The sequence below is a fragment of the Venturia canescens genome, chromosome 4 (genome assembly GCF_019457755.1).
Source record: "Venturia canescens isolate UGA chromosome 4, ASM1945775v1, whole genome shotgun sequence".
Taxonomy (NCBI): Eukaryota; Metazoa; Arthropoda; class Insecta; order Hymenoptera; family Ichneumonidae; genus Venturia; species Venturia canescens.
The window spans coordinates 23,003,208-23,016,912 of record NC_057424.1 but is presented as its reverse complement, the minus strand read 5'-3'; the positions used below and the strand labels follow the sequence as shown (position 1 = coordinate 23,016,912).

General features: G+C 40.6%; 1 protein-coding gene across 5 annotated transcripts in view; it reads right to left on the bottom strand.

Moving 5' to 3' along the window:
* Window positions 1-13,705, bottom strand: part of dlg1 (discs large 1) — a 284,731-nt gene that overhangs the window by 232,419 nt on the left and 38,607 nt on the right. The gene's annotated exons all lie outside the window — the stretch shown is intronic.

The following is a 13,705-nucleotide window of genomic DNA, read 5'->3' as shown; positions in this document are numbered from 1 at the left end:
ATGAAATAGAGGATCCTCCCAACTTCAAAGAGCCAAAAGCGAGAATAAAAAAAAATATGTTTTTAGAAATCAATGATGTCTTGATGAGGAAGCCTTATTACCGATGAAAATCACTTGGGAATGGAAAAACACTTATTTGAGGTTAACGAGTAATAACGACACAAGCGGTGGAAGGTTTGACAACACCATGAGCCAGCTGGCTTAAGATGATGGATCAGTCGGTAATCACACCTCGAATTTTTGAAATTGAAACTCTTTGACATCGTTCGTCCGATTAAAATAATAAAAATGTCATCGTACGCAGCACGATCGCAAAAATCCGATGACATTTTTATTTTTTCGATCAGACGAACGATGTGGAAAAATTTCCTTTTCAAAATTTGCAGCTATCTCTCTCGCACTCACGGTTGTGATTACCGACTAATCCATCATCTTAAAACCTAGATATGCATATACATATAAATAGAAAATGGCTGTTGTCACATTTAACTTGACGATTTTACTACGAAAGTATTTTAATCATTGTATTAAAAATTGATCAATTTCAACAAATAAGTTACACATAATTTTAATAATTACGAGAATAAATTTCAATCGTTTCTTTGATCATTAAAAAAGCAAAAACGTTCAGTTGCTTTTTTTAATCACAAGTAACGCATGATCTTCCTTAACGAAGCAAGTTGGTAAATAAGGCGAGTATTGATTTACCGTCGATCGAATCGAGTGGATAATACATAATAAGATACACGAACACTTTTTATCCAACAATATAAATCTTGCCTCGTAACTACAGTACACATATCACCCGACAGAATTCTTTTTTCATCTCTCATTTTCTCCCTCTCCCTGCGCTTCATCCGCCGACGTGTCTTTCGAATGGACCATAAGCACTGGTGTATATTCGGGAAGGCATTCTCCTGGCGAAACAATTTATACGCGCGGGTGTTGCTGTTCCTATAACTTCATTACCCGCGGGCAAGAGCAACGTTGAACGGGTAGCAGGAACAGAAAGTATGAGAATTTCATTCGTTCCTGGTAGTACATGGGAATGGTGCGGAACATTTACGAGTTCAACGCGGTTCTCTCCTATTCCCTCTTCCCTCTATCTCTCGCTTATTATATCACGCCTCCAAAATAATGCGAGTAAAACGAAATACAAAAAAAACGACTGTGCCAGATATCTGGTTTTTCTCCGGTTGTGCCAGAGCCGATCCAAAAGTGCTCAATCAAATGACGCTACAACATAATAATCTAAAAAAACCTTCCAATGATTCCAATAATTCTCCAATTTCGTTTCCTGTCGAATTTGCAATTCGTAGTTTTTCAGGTTGCACCGATACTTCGTGAAATAAACAAATTGGTAAAATACAAATACTATTTTCGTTCATTTCGTTGGACTTCAACTCAACTCCAACTTGCATTACTCACACAAATTAATATTACCTACCGACATTATTTTCATGTTAAAAGAGATGAAATAAGTGTAAAGCGAATCAATAAGCCAACGATATATTCGATAGCTCGCATGGCTGAGGCAAAAACGTAAGTAAACTCGTACGAAGAAAGATGGCGCCGCATAAAGTTCAACCAAAGTCGACATCCCCATCAGTACCGATATAAACTCACGATCGAGCCACGATCGCATGCACTCATCTTGCACTAAATCGCCCACATGAAATTTCCAAGTAGAACCAAGAGGAGTAGACTCATGCTTCGATGTATTTACAAGAATATCCGCCAACGCGATTATTGTATTTTCAGAGCCTGTGGAGTCGAAATTTGTGAATTAATCTCACCGCTCGACGTTATCGCGGCCATTTCGAGCAGCAGCCCGTCCAGTCACGACCAATCGGATCAGCCGTCATTGATCACGAGGCTTACGAAGCTCGGAAAAGAATCGACAGAATAAAAGATGGGAATATAACTCGTTTTAAAGACACTCCGAAAAAATGTCCCAAACAATTACCAGGATATACATTTCATATGTTATTTCGAGGAATTGTGCAGAAAATAAAAGTAGCAGGCTCACGCACCACCATCATCGATGCGATCGTCGATTATGGATGACTCGAATGTAGCCCCCGTTGCAGGTACGAAATACACACATTATTTCGTAACTACGACGGTAGAACTAGTGAGGCAAAATTGATTTGATCGAAACTTCGTAACGGTCAACTATCTCCGAGTTTTCAATCAAACGGCTAAAATCATACATTCATAATTGGGTGCCTTCGAGCCGAATAACAGGAAATTGCTTGACGAGTTATATATATGAGGGTTAGGGGACTTGGCCAGATAAATGAATATAGGGTCAGCCTGAATCGAGCGACCAAATTGATTTCGGGCCGGATAAGTTTTGCTTGAGGTTTCGTCGATGATTCGCGCGCAGCAGTATATACCTACGGCGGTAGCGTGGCAGCGGCATATTATTCAATAGGAAAAAGTATGTGCGCCGGAGGCAAGAAAAATTCAAGAGCTTTACTTATCGAGTGCTTCGCCAAGTTGAATTCGGTATTATCCTGCGTTTTTTTTTTTTTTTTTTTTTATACGAAAGTATTACGGATCTCAACTCAATTAATCGAAAGATGGTACCGACCGACGAGTCATATATCTGTAGTGTTTCTTTGCCGCAGTTCGATCGGAGTGTACCGGGAAAGAAGAGGAAGATCTTTTCGAGCCATACTCGAGAAACTAATAAGAGAAACTAATAGTCTCGAGGGTCGAATCACTCGAGCGAGTTACCTATCTCGGCATACCCGCGTCTATATATACGTACCACATGATCCAAAGAGAATCGGAGAGAGATAGCAGGGCGGACATTTACCCCAAGACCGCCGACAGGGGGCGAAGGGTAAAGCCGTATCGGAATTAATGATGACTCCCTGTGCGAAGCAACCCTCCTGCCATCATATTATGCTTTTATCCGAATACAAAAGTAAAGAAACAAGAAAAACTGAGGCGAACGTTCTGCTTTCGTTCGACACTCCTATGCATAATGCAAGCCCAAAGAGTTAACTTACCGAAGAAATGCGATACCCAACGGGACTAACTTTAATACCAACCGTAAGAATTCAACAACTTTTCCACCGAGCATCTAGTTTTTTTTTCTCTCTTCCCATCCTGGCTTCTTTGTGCCCACGAATATGGCACCCTTGATCATCATTTTACTAATCTACCTTCAAGAAAATTTTCTTAATTCATCCACTTATGAAAAGGTGTTAGTGGCTCGTTGCACACAGCCTGTTTACAGTGGTGTACGATGGCGGTAGTTACTGCTTACTTTTAATTCATTTTTTGTGTATCCATCAGATCAATCGAATGAAGAAAATGCACAGCAAACATGTTTCAATTTCAAGGGACTAAGCTTTTTTGGCTCCTTGAAACATGAAGCGACTCGTCGTCTTGTGAAAGTCCGAAATTTATGCTTTTTTCACAATTAGGCTGCAAAACAATAAAACAGGGTAGAGAGCCGATTTTTTGGGGGTCTAATTTTTTTCGTTATATACGGTAGAGTAGTGATATGTGAAATTTCGAAGGAAAAAGGGAGAAACTCGTGGTATCCCCAACATGGGGCCAGATACGACTCCGCGCCGTACCTGGCCTCACCTCAAATCTCTTGCCAACGTCACAAATAATCCGTCTTTTCGTACATTTATGACGTAGAGCTTTTCAAATTCTCGCAGTCGAAATCGCAGGAACGCGTTTCATCTTGGAGGCTTTGACATTTGACTTTGAATGCCGCTAAACGAGTTCAATTATAAGAAAGCTGACGCTTTCCTTTACCTTCATTCGCATTGTTTCGCGAATCTTTGAATTTGCGGAGACCTGTTTTTCCACGAGTTCTTCTCGTAATATTAATGCGAATGATGAAAAGAATGCGGAGAAAAATAAAAGGATAACGATTTCGAGAAAACAAAATGCTGGCTTTTATCTAACCGCGAATTGAAAAAGAAAAAGAAAAATATCAAGGGTCTGTCGGAGACTTTCGGTCCAAACTACGAGGATGTCGTAAAGACGTTCCATGAAAGTGGCACCCGCTATAAAGCTGCACCAGCGAAATACAGAGAGCGGAGTGTCTGGAGCTGTTCCGCTGCTTCTGGTGCACTCGAAAGCCACGTGTAGACAGCAAACGAATCCAGCTGCATTAGAAAGCTGCCTCGCCCACTTGCGACGGAAGCACTTATCATATAAATTGCTCGCCTTTTACTTTCTTCCCGTACTCTTTGTGCGCCGCTACTCGCCTCGTTGTTTCTTCTTTCCGTTTATTTTCCAACCCCCACCCCCTTCCGCATCTGATGCCGAAATTTTTATATATATCTCCTACGAAATAGCAGACAGAAAAAGAACATTTTGCCGGAAGCGGCGCTGAAATATAATATTATAAACAACATTTTCGGGGCTAAGTTTCCTGCCGTTTATCCTGCGTCACGAGATGCTCCGCTTTAAATGCGAATTTATCGAGTATATTTTAGCGGAAGGTATACATTCGAAAATCACATCGATCTCCCTTTCCTCAAGACTCTCGGTGCTCAACCTTTCGAACCCAATATTTTCCCACATATCTCCGCAGGGCACTTTCTGTTTAATTTATCGAATATCGTTGAACGTTTACCCGCGCCCCCCCATCAAGTACTACCCGGAAAGTGTCTGTTGTGAGAGAAAACAGTTGAAAACTGCCAACTCCGAGGGTGTGGAAACTTGTCTCCGTCGCAAAAGAAGTATATACCAAGGGAGCTGCGTTCAAAATGTGATCGATAAATTGCTTTTGAGATAGCTCGGTACGCTTCCCATAAAATAAATGGGAAACTAAAGAAGCGGCAACCGCGATTCAACAAAATGCAGGAACCTGCTGAAAAACAGAAAGAATAACGGCAACGATCGTGTGCGATGAGTGAAATTCGATGACTCGTTGTCTCTCGCATTCGGGACCAAAATATTTCGCACTTGCGTTCCGCGATAGCAGGGTTCAGTAACCTTCGAGTAGATGCAAATCCCTGTTGACGTACTCGCAGTATAATTTTGTTCACCGGTTGATAACGAGAATCGAGCGAGTTTTGATAGGGGAATTTTAAGCTCTAATTTCACCGTGGGCTACAACGATATTCACGGTCCGAGAGCACCGAGTCGGTACAAAATTTTGGACCCTCTCGTAGGTAACTTTCAGGGAGCACAGAGCTTGCAGGGTCGGTAACAACGATAACATCCGGCAAGTCTCTCCCGAAAGCTCAGCGTCGGTAAAAATAACAGCTGGCGATTCATTGAGAATCGAGCTAAGTAGAAATGGTAGCGAACGTTGGTAACGACACGAAACGGTATTTCCAGGCATCGATACACGCGTCCATTCCTCGTTAATGAAATGATGTTAAAAATCTGAGAATGACGGATATAACTGTACTGAATACTGTACTTGGTATATCAACTTTTATTCATCGCAACTGAAAAATAATGAAGGAGTGGGAGGGGAGTATATCGATCATCCCTTCCTCGAAATTACACGGAGAGAAAAAAATTGTAAGAATTACAATGCTGCCATGGTACAATGCTGAAGTTTGCAACGTTGGAATCGCTAACGAAACGGAGGAAAGAAACATTTTTAATTCAACAATTTTTTATTTCACGAAGCATCAGTGCAGGTTGAAAAACTACGAATCGACAGGAAACGAAATTGGAGAATTACTGGAATTTTTGGAGAATTTTGGTTATTAATACTCATGCCATGGTATTGGAGTTCTATATCGGCCATTTTGAAGGTTTTTACCAAAAATATTGTAATTTCCAAGTAAATTCTGAATGAAAATTTTTAAATTGCGTATTTTGCTGTGACAAAGGTTTAAACTGTGCTATTTTTTCCTAACATAGTTCACCAAGTAAACGTCGTAAAATTTATGTTGACTCGATGATAAACTGTCAAATAGAATTATTATACCGTTTTGCTATACTCAGCAGTGCTGTTTTCACAATTGAAATTTACAGTTGAAAACAGTAAAATTTGAGGAGCTCGAACGCAAGCATCGATCATACGCCAAAGTGTTTAAAAATTTACTATAGTAAATAACAGAATTTCATTCGCGATCGTACGATAATATACCGGTATACGTGTGTACCGATGTATTTATTTTGACATCACTCATCAATTTTCATCGAGTCGCTTCACAAAAAATTACTATGTATGTTCGTAAGAATTAATGAATATTACCGATATAGAACCCTACTTCTATGGTACCGTAGTAGTTTTTAGTGAAATTTTCTCTCCGTGTAGGTAGCTCCGGAAGTATTTCTTCTGCGATAAGTGTCGTATGAAAATTGCTGGCGAATAGTTTAGCTCGAAAGCAGTACTTTTAATCGAGGATAATGGTGACGATGGAGGAAAAATGTTGAGTCGTCGGACAAGAAAAAGAATAAGACAGAGCAAAAAAAGTGAATGTTTCGAGAGTAAAATACAAATGCCCTTTTTCTCCAAGAAATAATCTGGCAGGCCACCAACTTGTTACCTAATGGCAGAGTGACTTTGTTTCTCCGCTCCCTCTCCTTCTCTTACCCACTGACACGCACGCACACACAATCAATTATTTTCATGCATGGTACCCTTGTCACGATGAATCGAATGGACTTGATGCTGCAACGGTGTGTTTGATAAACTGAAAAAAGCAAGATACTCGAGGAATGATATCCAAAGGATGATAAGTGTATGCGGAGCGATAAGAGGGAGAGAACTATCGTCCCTAATTACATTCTTGAACGTCAGGAGACGGAGAAGGAAAAGGAAGAGGGTGAAAGCATAAGTACGCGTACATATCCGCGCTTCTTTGGGGCTGTGCTATACCGCGTGAGTCTCAACAGCACCCCGGCAATAGAATGATCCATGTACCATCAACCACGACGTGCCACGAGCCTTTTCCGCTCCTACGACGATAATGTGCCAGATGCTCCTGTTACAAATGACGTTGAAATTTGCAACGTTAGAGTCCAACGAAATGGTCTAAAAGAGCCTTCAATAATTCCAGTAATTCTGCAATTTCGTTCCCTGCCAAATATGCAATTCGTGGTTTTTCAACGTGCACCAATGAGTCGTGAAATAAAAAATTGGTGAATTACAAATGTTTTTTTCCTTCATTTCGTTGGACTCGAACGTTGCAAACTTCAGCGTCGTCTGTTACGAAGCGACGTCTCTCCCACTCTCGGTCTCTTTTTTACGCGGTTACGCTCTAGGATAAATGTGCGTAGAAATGATAATTATATGACAATACCGAGTTAGCGATATGCCGCCGATGAAATTGAACTGAGCGAATGCATGGGTCGCTTAGCTTTTATCAGCTGCGTGAATTCGTCAAAGACAGAATGAAATTCGAGGCTACGCGTCTTGCCCCTTTTAATGCTTGACGTCAAGACGCGCTACTGCGTCTCTATAGATATTTCGAAGCTTTATTAAACAACGAAAGAAAATAAAACGCGAGTGTACGCCTACCGAACTGAATTAGTTGGCAGAGAGAAATTTCCAACCATCTTCGAGTAGGTATTTTGTGTGAATGAAGCGGAGTAGAGTGAGTAACAGGACCAGGCGTATCGTACATTAAGGCTCGTATCAAAATGCACTATGCGCGTTACACCGTTCCGGAACCCGAATGAGCTCACTCAACATATTTTACGGTAGGTACAGTATTAAATACTGTAACGCACAAATTCGAGAGAGTTACGAGCGAATCGTCAAATTTCAATCCTCGCATGACCAGACGATTTTCCCTGCCTCTCTCTCCTCCGTTCGTACACGAGCTTCTACACACATGACAATTAAAACTTTCTATATACAGTCGAATCCCCAGCTTCGACGCGGAGAGCTTCCCTAGTCTCAAACGTTTTCATGAAGCTGAAGTTTCCAACGTTGGAGCTCAACGAAATGATCTAAAAAAAACTCTCAAATAATTCCAGTAAATCTCCAATTTTCTTTTCTGCCGAATTTCCAATTCGTTATTTTTTAAGCCACATCAATAATTCGTGAAATGAAAAAATAATTCATTATAAATCCTTTTTTCCTTCATTTCGTTTAACTTCAACGTTGCAAACTTCAACTTCGTACGTTTTCGAGGTTTGCGCCCAACCGTCTCTTATGGACCCGGAGAAAATTTGTGATTTGAAATTCTGGTATTATGTGTATAGATGTAAAATAACCGAGGAAATGAACCAGGAAAAATGCGACTACCGAGTCACTAGAGAGCGCTACCAGTCTTGGACACAGCGAATGGGTAAAAATTCGATGGCGCGCTACAGTGGAGGGGGCTTAACGCAGAACAATTGCCTCGCGTTTACAGCGGATAGCTGGTCGCAAATTCGATGGCACGCTATATAATGGGAAAGGAGCCGTTAAATTTCCCCTACAGTCCCCAAACAGGCTTATGAAGGGATTCGACTGTACGATATATTATTAATAAATAATAATAATGTTACTAATAATGTGACGCGGAGAAATGGCGGTTGATCGCAAACCCTAATAAAAAGCCATTGTCATGGGTAATATCAGCAGCAGCAGGAGTCTCTGAGCGTGCTCCAAAACACACGATTCAAGTACTATAATTTCGTCATTTAAATTCTAACATTACCGCGGCACAGCGAAAGTTGGTCAAGTCACCTTATAAACATCGAAATTTTCAAGCACCTCTCTTCCTGGCTTCTGGGATTACGCGTCGTATCTCTAGAGATATTTCTCATTCCGTCGCCGAGACTTTGGGACGCGGTTCTGAATAGCCGAGGAATTTGACCTCATTGCACCGGGGTGCACGTTCAAAGCATCTGCTCTCGCAAAGCAATGACCTTGCTCACCGTTGTACGCACAAACCTCATTGAACGTCGTTTTATTTCTTTCGCGTTTTTATTGTATATATCCTGGATTATGAAAGCTTTCGATTCGAGCCGTAAAAAGTGGAGTCGAACGAAATGAAGGGGAAAAAAAACATTCGTAACTCCGCAACTCTTGTCCCTTTAATTTTGCAAATCCTTTATAGTTTTTTGACCTACACTCGTGGCACGAAAAATTGGTGATTCTTAAACCTTTTGTTCGTTCATTTCGTTGGATTCCAACGTTACAAACGCCAACGTCATGAATTCAAGCCGGGGGCTTTTGAAAACTGCTGATTCCCGAATGAGAAATAAGATAACATTGAGAGCCTGATATGCCTCGTCCACTCGGAATTTTTAGGGTTCCGTGAGATTACGCTCGCTACCGAGTCAGCCCGGGTCGGTAGTCGGTCCGCGCGTCTCACGCCCTCGGATTCATTTTTCTGCCATGGTACATTGGCCAACGAGATACTGAGTAAATTTTATAAATTTGGCACCTTTCCACGCTCTTTCATTTTTATTGCCGAGACTGCGACGCCACCACGAATATCGTCGTTACGTCGAAGCGGTGGAACTCGTATGTCGCAAGTAAAAAGAGTTGAAAAAATACTGAAAAAACGAACTGTAGACCGCAACGATGAATAACTCGGTATTCGCGAAGCAATAAATCGATCGATACATCATCGAACCGGATGCCTGCTCAAACTTTTGTTAAACTCAAAATATCTCAACCGTAGGAAATGGGATATTTTTTAACAAGCTTGTCGTATAACCTCCGTTGGGTGCGCATATGTTCCACTAACGACCGTAATTGAAATATAAAAAGTGTTTGCTCCGCATTGAAAAAGCCCCACTCATTTAAACGATGTCACTTTCGCAAGATTGTATTCGCATTTACGTCCAGCACACTTGAATGCATTTGCGGATGGAAAGTTCTGTTCATCATTTGCTCTTGACAGAGCCAAATGGTGTTCATGAAGCAGCCGCGCCCGATCAACTTTTGCCATTCAGCGAGTTATACATGCGATATATACACACATACATGTAGCCATGTAAGAGTCGCTTGACTCTCGAACAGATGCAATATTTTATGAACGTACCCACAGCCATCGGGAGCAGAGAATTCAACTCTGTGGCATAGCAATTTGGAGCGTGATATCGAACGAAAGGCCGCGGGGAGGAGGCAAAGAGAGAGAAAGAGAGAATGAAGTTGGAGTCGTTCACGAAATAACGAAAGATCCGCAGAAGTCTACTCACTTGTCGTCCGCGGCAATGAAAATTATGAAGACTCCATGAAGAATTGATCGAGTGTGCCAAAAATGCTCGACGTCACACTAATAAGAAATAAGAGATACGAGCCCGAACGAAAAAAGCTGCAATCGTTTTGAGCAAATTACAACAATGTGATTAGCAACGCAATGAGCACTGAGCGATAGCCATTCGATATGAGTGAGAGCTTTCCAGACGAAATATTACCACACGAAACAAAGTGCCAAAGCCAGGCCAGTATTTATAGAGGCTTCAATAACGACACGAAAATAAGTATGTTGTAAAATGAAAAAATCACTAAGATTCATAGCTTCTGTACTTGGACCAAACATTTCGAATCATTGAACATGCTGGATAAGTTATAAAGTCTTCAATACACGCAACGATATTATCCGATAATACGCGTAAGAGGTCGAGTCATCATCGAGAATAGAATCCCGGCAATTTAGGAATCCCTGAATAATAACTCTCTTATACAAACCCTTGGCAACGTTACGAGAGTTTAACAACCCCCTCAGAATAGAAAAGCCAACAATACGGTATGCACGTGGAACGTTATTCCCGAATAACAATAAATATTAAAGCAGGAAATAAGCTCGGAGAAGCATTTAATGCCCAACTTATTTGCATATCTCCCGTTGACTCTGCCGCATACGTTTAATATACTCTGTACTTGCTCGCAGGTACCCGCCTGCTTTTTCCATGCATGTACCGGCTTCACCATAGACGTACGAATTTCCCGCTAACGGTAAGAATATTCAAGATATAATTAACCGGAGAAGTCTAGATAAATATAATAATGTCGCAGCGGGTGGATTTTAAAATGTTCGTTCATCGACTAGCGAAATACCAAGGCTACTAATGGTGCTTCGCATTTCATCGCTTTTGATCGAATCCATGAAGATGCGAAAAGCGTCGAGATGAAGTTTGCAACGTTGGAGTCCAACGAAATGATGTAAAAAAACCCTCGAATAATTCCAGTAATTCTCCAATTTCATTCCCTGCCGAATTTGCAATTCGTAGTTTTTCAACCTGCACCGATGCTTCGTGGAGTAAAAAATTGGTTAATTGAAAATGTCATTCTCGTTAATTTCGTTGGACTCCGACGTCGCAAACTTCAGCATCGTTCGTCGCGGCATAATTCTCATTCGCGTACATAAATTAAAGCCTGTCCGTAAATCAGTCGATATCGAGAGCGAGAATTGAGTAAAGTATGACGTATACGAAACGCGAAGGAGTCGGAAATATGTGTAGGTAGTAACGAAACGTAGGAACTTGGAACGGAGCGAGTCTATACCGATGGATGGGAAATTGGCATCTACTTGTGTTACGTCCATAAAGTTATTCGATACGAAACAGGCTCCGCATAATATTTTTCTCTAGCGTCATTTTCATACGACGATCCAGTCTAGCGGGAGCAATAAGAAACAGTTATCGTGTCAGCTATATGCAGTACTTATGGTAGTGTATAAGAATGTAGAGATGCTAGGATATGAAAACTTGTCTTATGCCCTGAAATACATTCGTTTATGTATTCTCTCGCTACTCGTTCACATAGAAATTCCCTCTGAAGGGCAAAATGCATATCCATTACCGGACCAGGTGTTTCTTAACGTGACATCGAACGACCGAACGCTCCGCTGAGAGCTCCGTGTTAACGTGAATTTACGTGTAAACTCTATTCAAGATGAAAATATACACGGGCCAAAGAGTCTCGAATTTCTCCAGGAAAATGCTCTAGGCGGCATTGGCTAAATTCCGCCTTTTACTATTTTATTCAAATAGTGAATTCTTATGTTATTGTTATTATGTCAATTTTCCGAGCTCCCGAGTCATTTGTATTTATATTTTTCAAGATGCCAATTTTCAGTTTCTTTTTGCGATGATCTTTTGATCAATTTTTTTTACTCGAGGAAGAATCGCAGCGGATGGACGAAACACAAATATCGCGGATCTTATTTTCACAAAGATCGATTGAATAACCTGCTGCGATAAAATTAATGTTCTAAATCAGGAATATTTTCATCGTACGTGCGGCGATGAAAAAAGATTTTTTTTTTTTAAATTCCCTTGTTTTCTCTTGCCAAGGACGACGTGGAATCTGATTCCGATGACAAAATTTGTCATCGTTTCTCAAAAGAAACTAAAAAAAAGCACAACAATAAGTTTAAAGTTCTCTATACTACACTCATCGTCGTGTGTATAAAATCGGGAGTTTGTATATTCCACATAAAATATTTGACGATCCTAAGGGAAATAAGATGTGGAATATCCCAAAGGAATTTTCATTTGGGCAGAATGTCTGTAAGAATATATATCAAGACACCCCCGAGGAGGGATGTTCGTTGTCTTCAAATGTATGATGGTATAGGGGAAGAGTAGAGAAAATTTCGGCGAAGGGATTTCTCCGAGAAGAAGAGCACGAGCTTGCTATGCGAGGATTCCTTCAAGAGAAAACGTGTAAAGCTCCTGCTAGATCTTATAAGCACGGTTCAATTAATTTATCAAGAGAATTTAAGGGGCCGTATGTTTTATCGTCGGGGACGGAGACGACCATTCGAGAAACGGTACATCGTCGAATTCGGTATCAGAAATTGGTAGTATGAAAAATAGAAATTCGAAAAAAAAAAAACAACACATGAACGATACACGAGGAACGTTGATCCGTTTCGAAACGTTAATAATTCATCAAAAATTCATAATTTTGGTTGTATTTTTCTCCGCTTTTTTTTTTCGAGATGACACGAAATTTAAAGATCAGGGGTTCGTTAAAATAGATGCCTTAAATCGAAGCGGGATGGAAATTCATTGTAAAAATATATCGGAATATTCGCTGAGGTCGGACCCGTCCGTAAGGTGGCCGGAAGCGATTCCGTTTTGGTTTCGAGCGTATGTATTATACGTACTACACATCCAATATCTTTGCAACGTTATGTACGAAGCTGTCATCGTGCTGATGTATTCTCCATGCTTCGAGGTAAATTCCTTACAGGGATCTATACTATGAATCTATGTGCAACGCAACAGCATAACAATATTGCTTGACGTATTATTCCGAAAGGCGAGCCGAAAGGTCCGTTGTCGCGCGAGTGTGTTATCGGGAGGCGGCACGCGTCTAATCGTTTCTATGTCGAAGGCGAAAACTCCATTTTCGACGGATTTTTCGAGGCAAAAGACGCACTCGAATGACCTTAATTCAGCCCAAAGGTTCGTCAGTGGGTTCGGAGATCTTTGTATACCCTTACATTGAGAAAAAAATCGTTGTAACGACTAAATGTCTTTAGTATTTTGCTGCTTGATCTAACTAACATTCGCTTATACGATAAATAAGGAATAACGAGTGAAACCAAATTTTTTTTTCGAAGAACTCGAAACATTTGTTTATTTCTACTTAATTCATAAATACTTTTATGATATATGCATTTGAATACCAAAAGTACTGGGATATCTAAACGGTTTTGTTGAGAATGATAAATATTTTGTAAATCGAATCATACTGGTCAGCTCAATACAACCAAACATTTGTTGAAATTTTGATAGTCGAATTTTTTTTTTAAGTCTTATCGATGACGAACCAAATCAATTGTCTACCTCGAAAGAAAGTTCA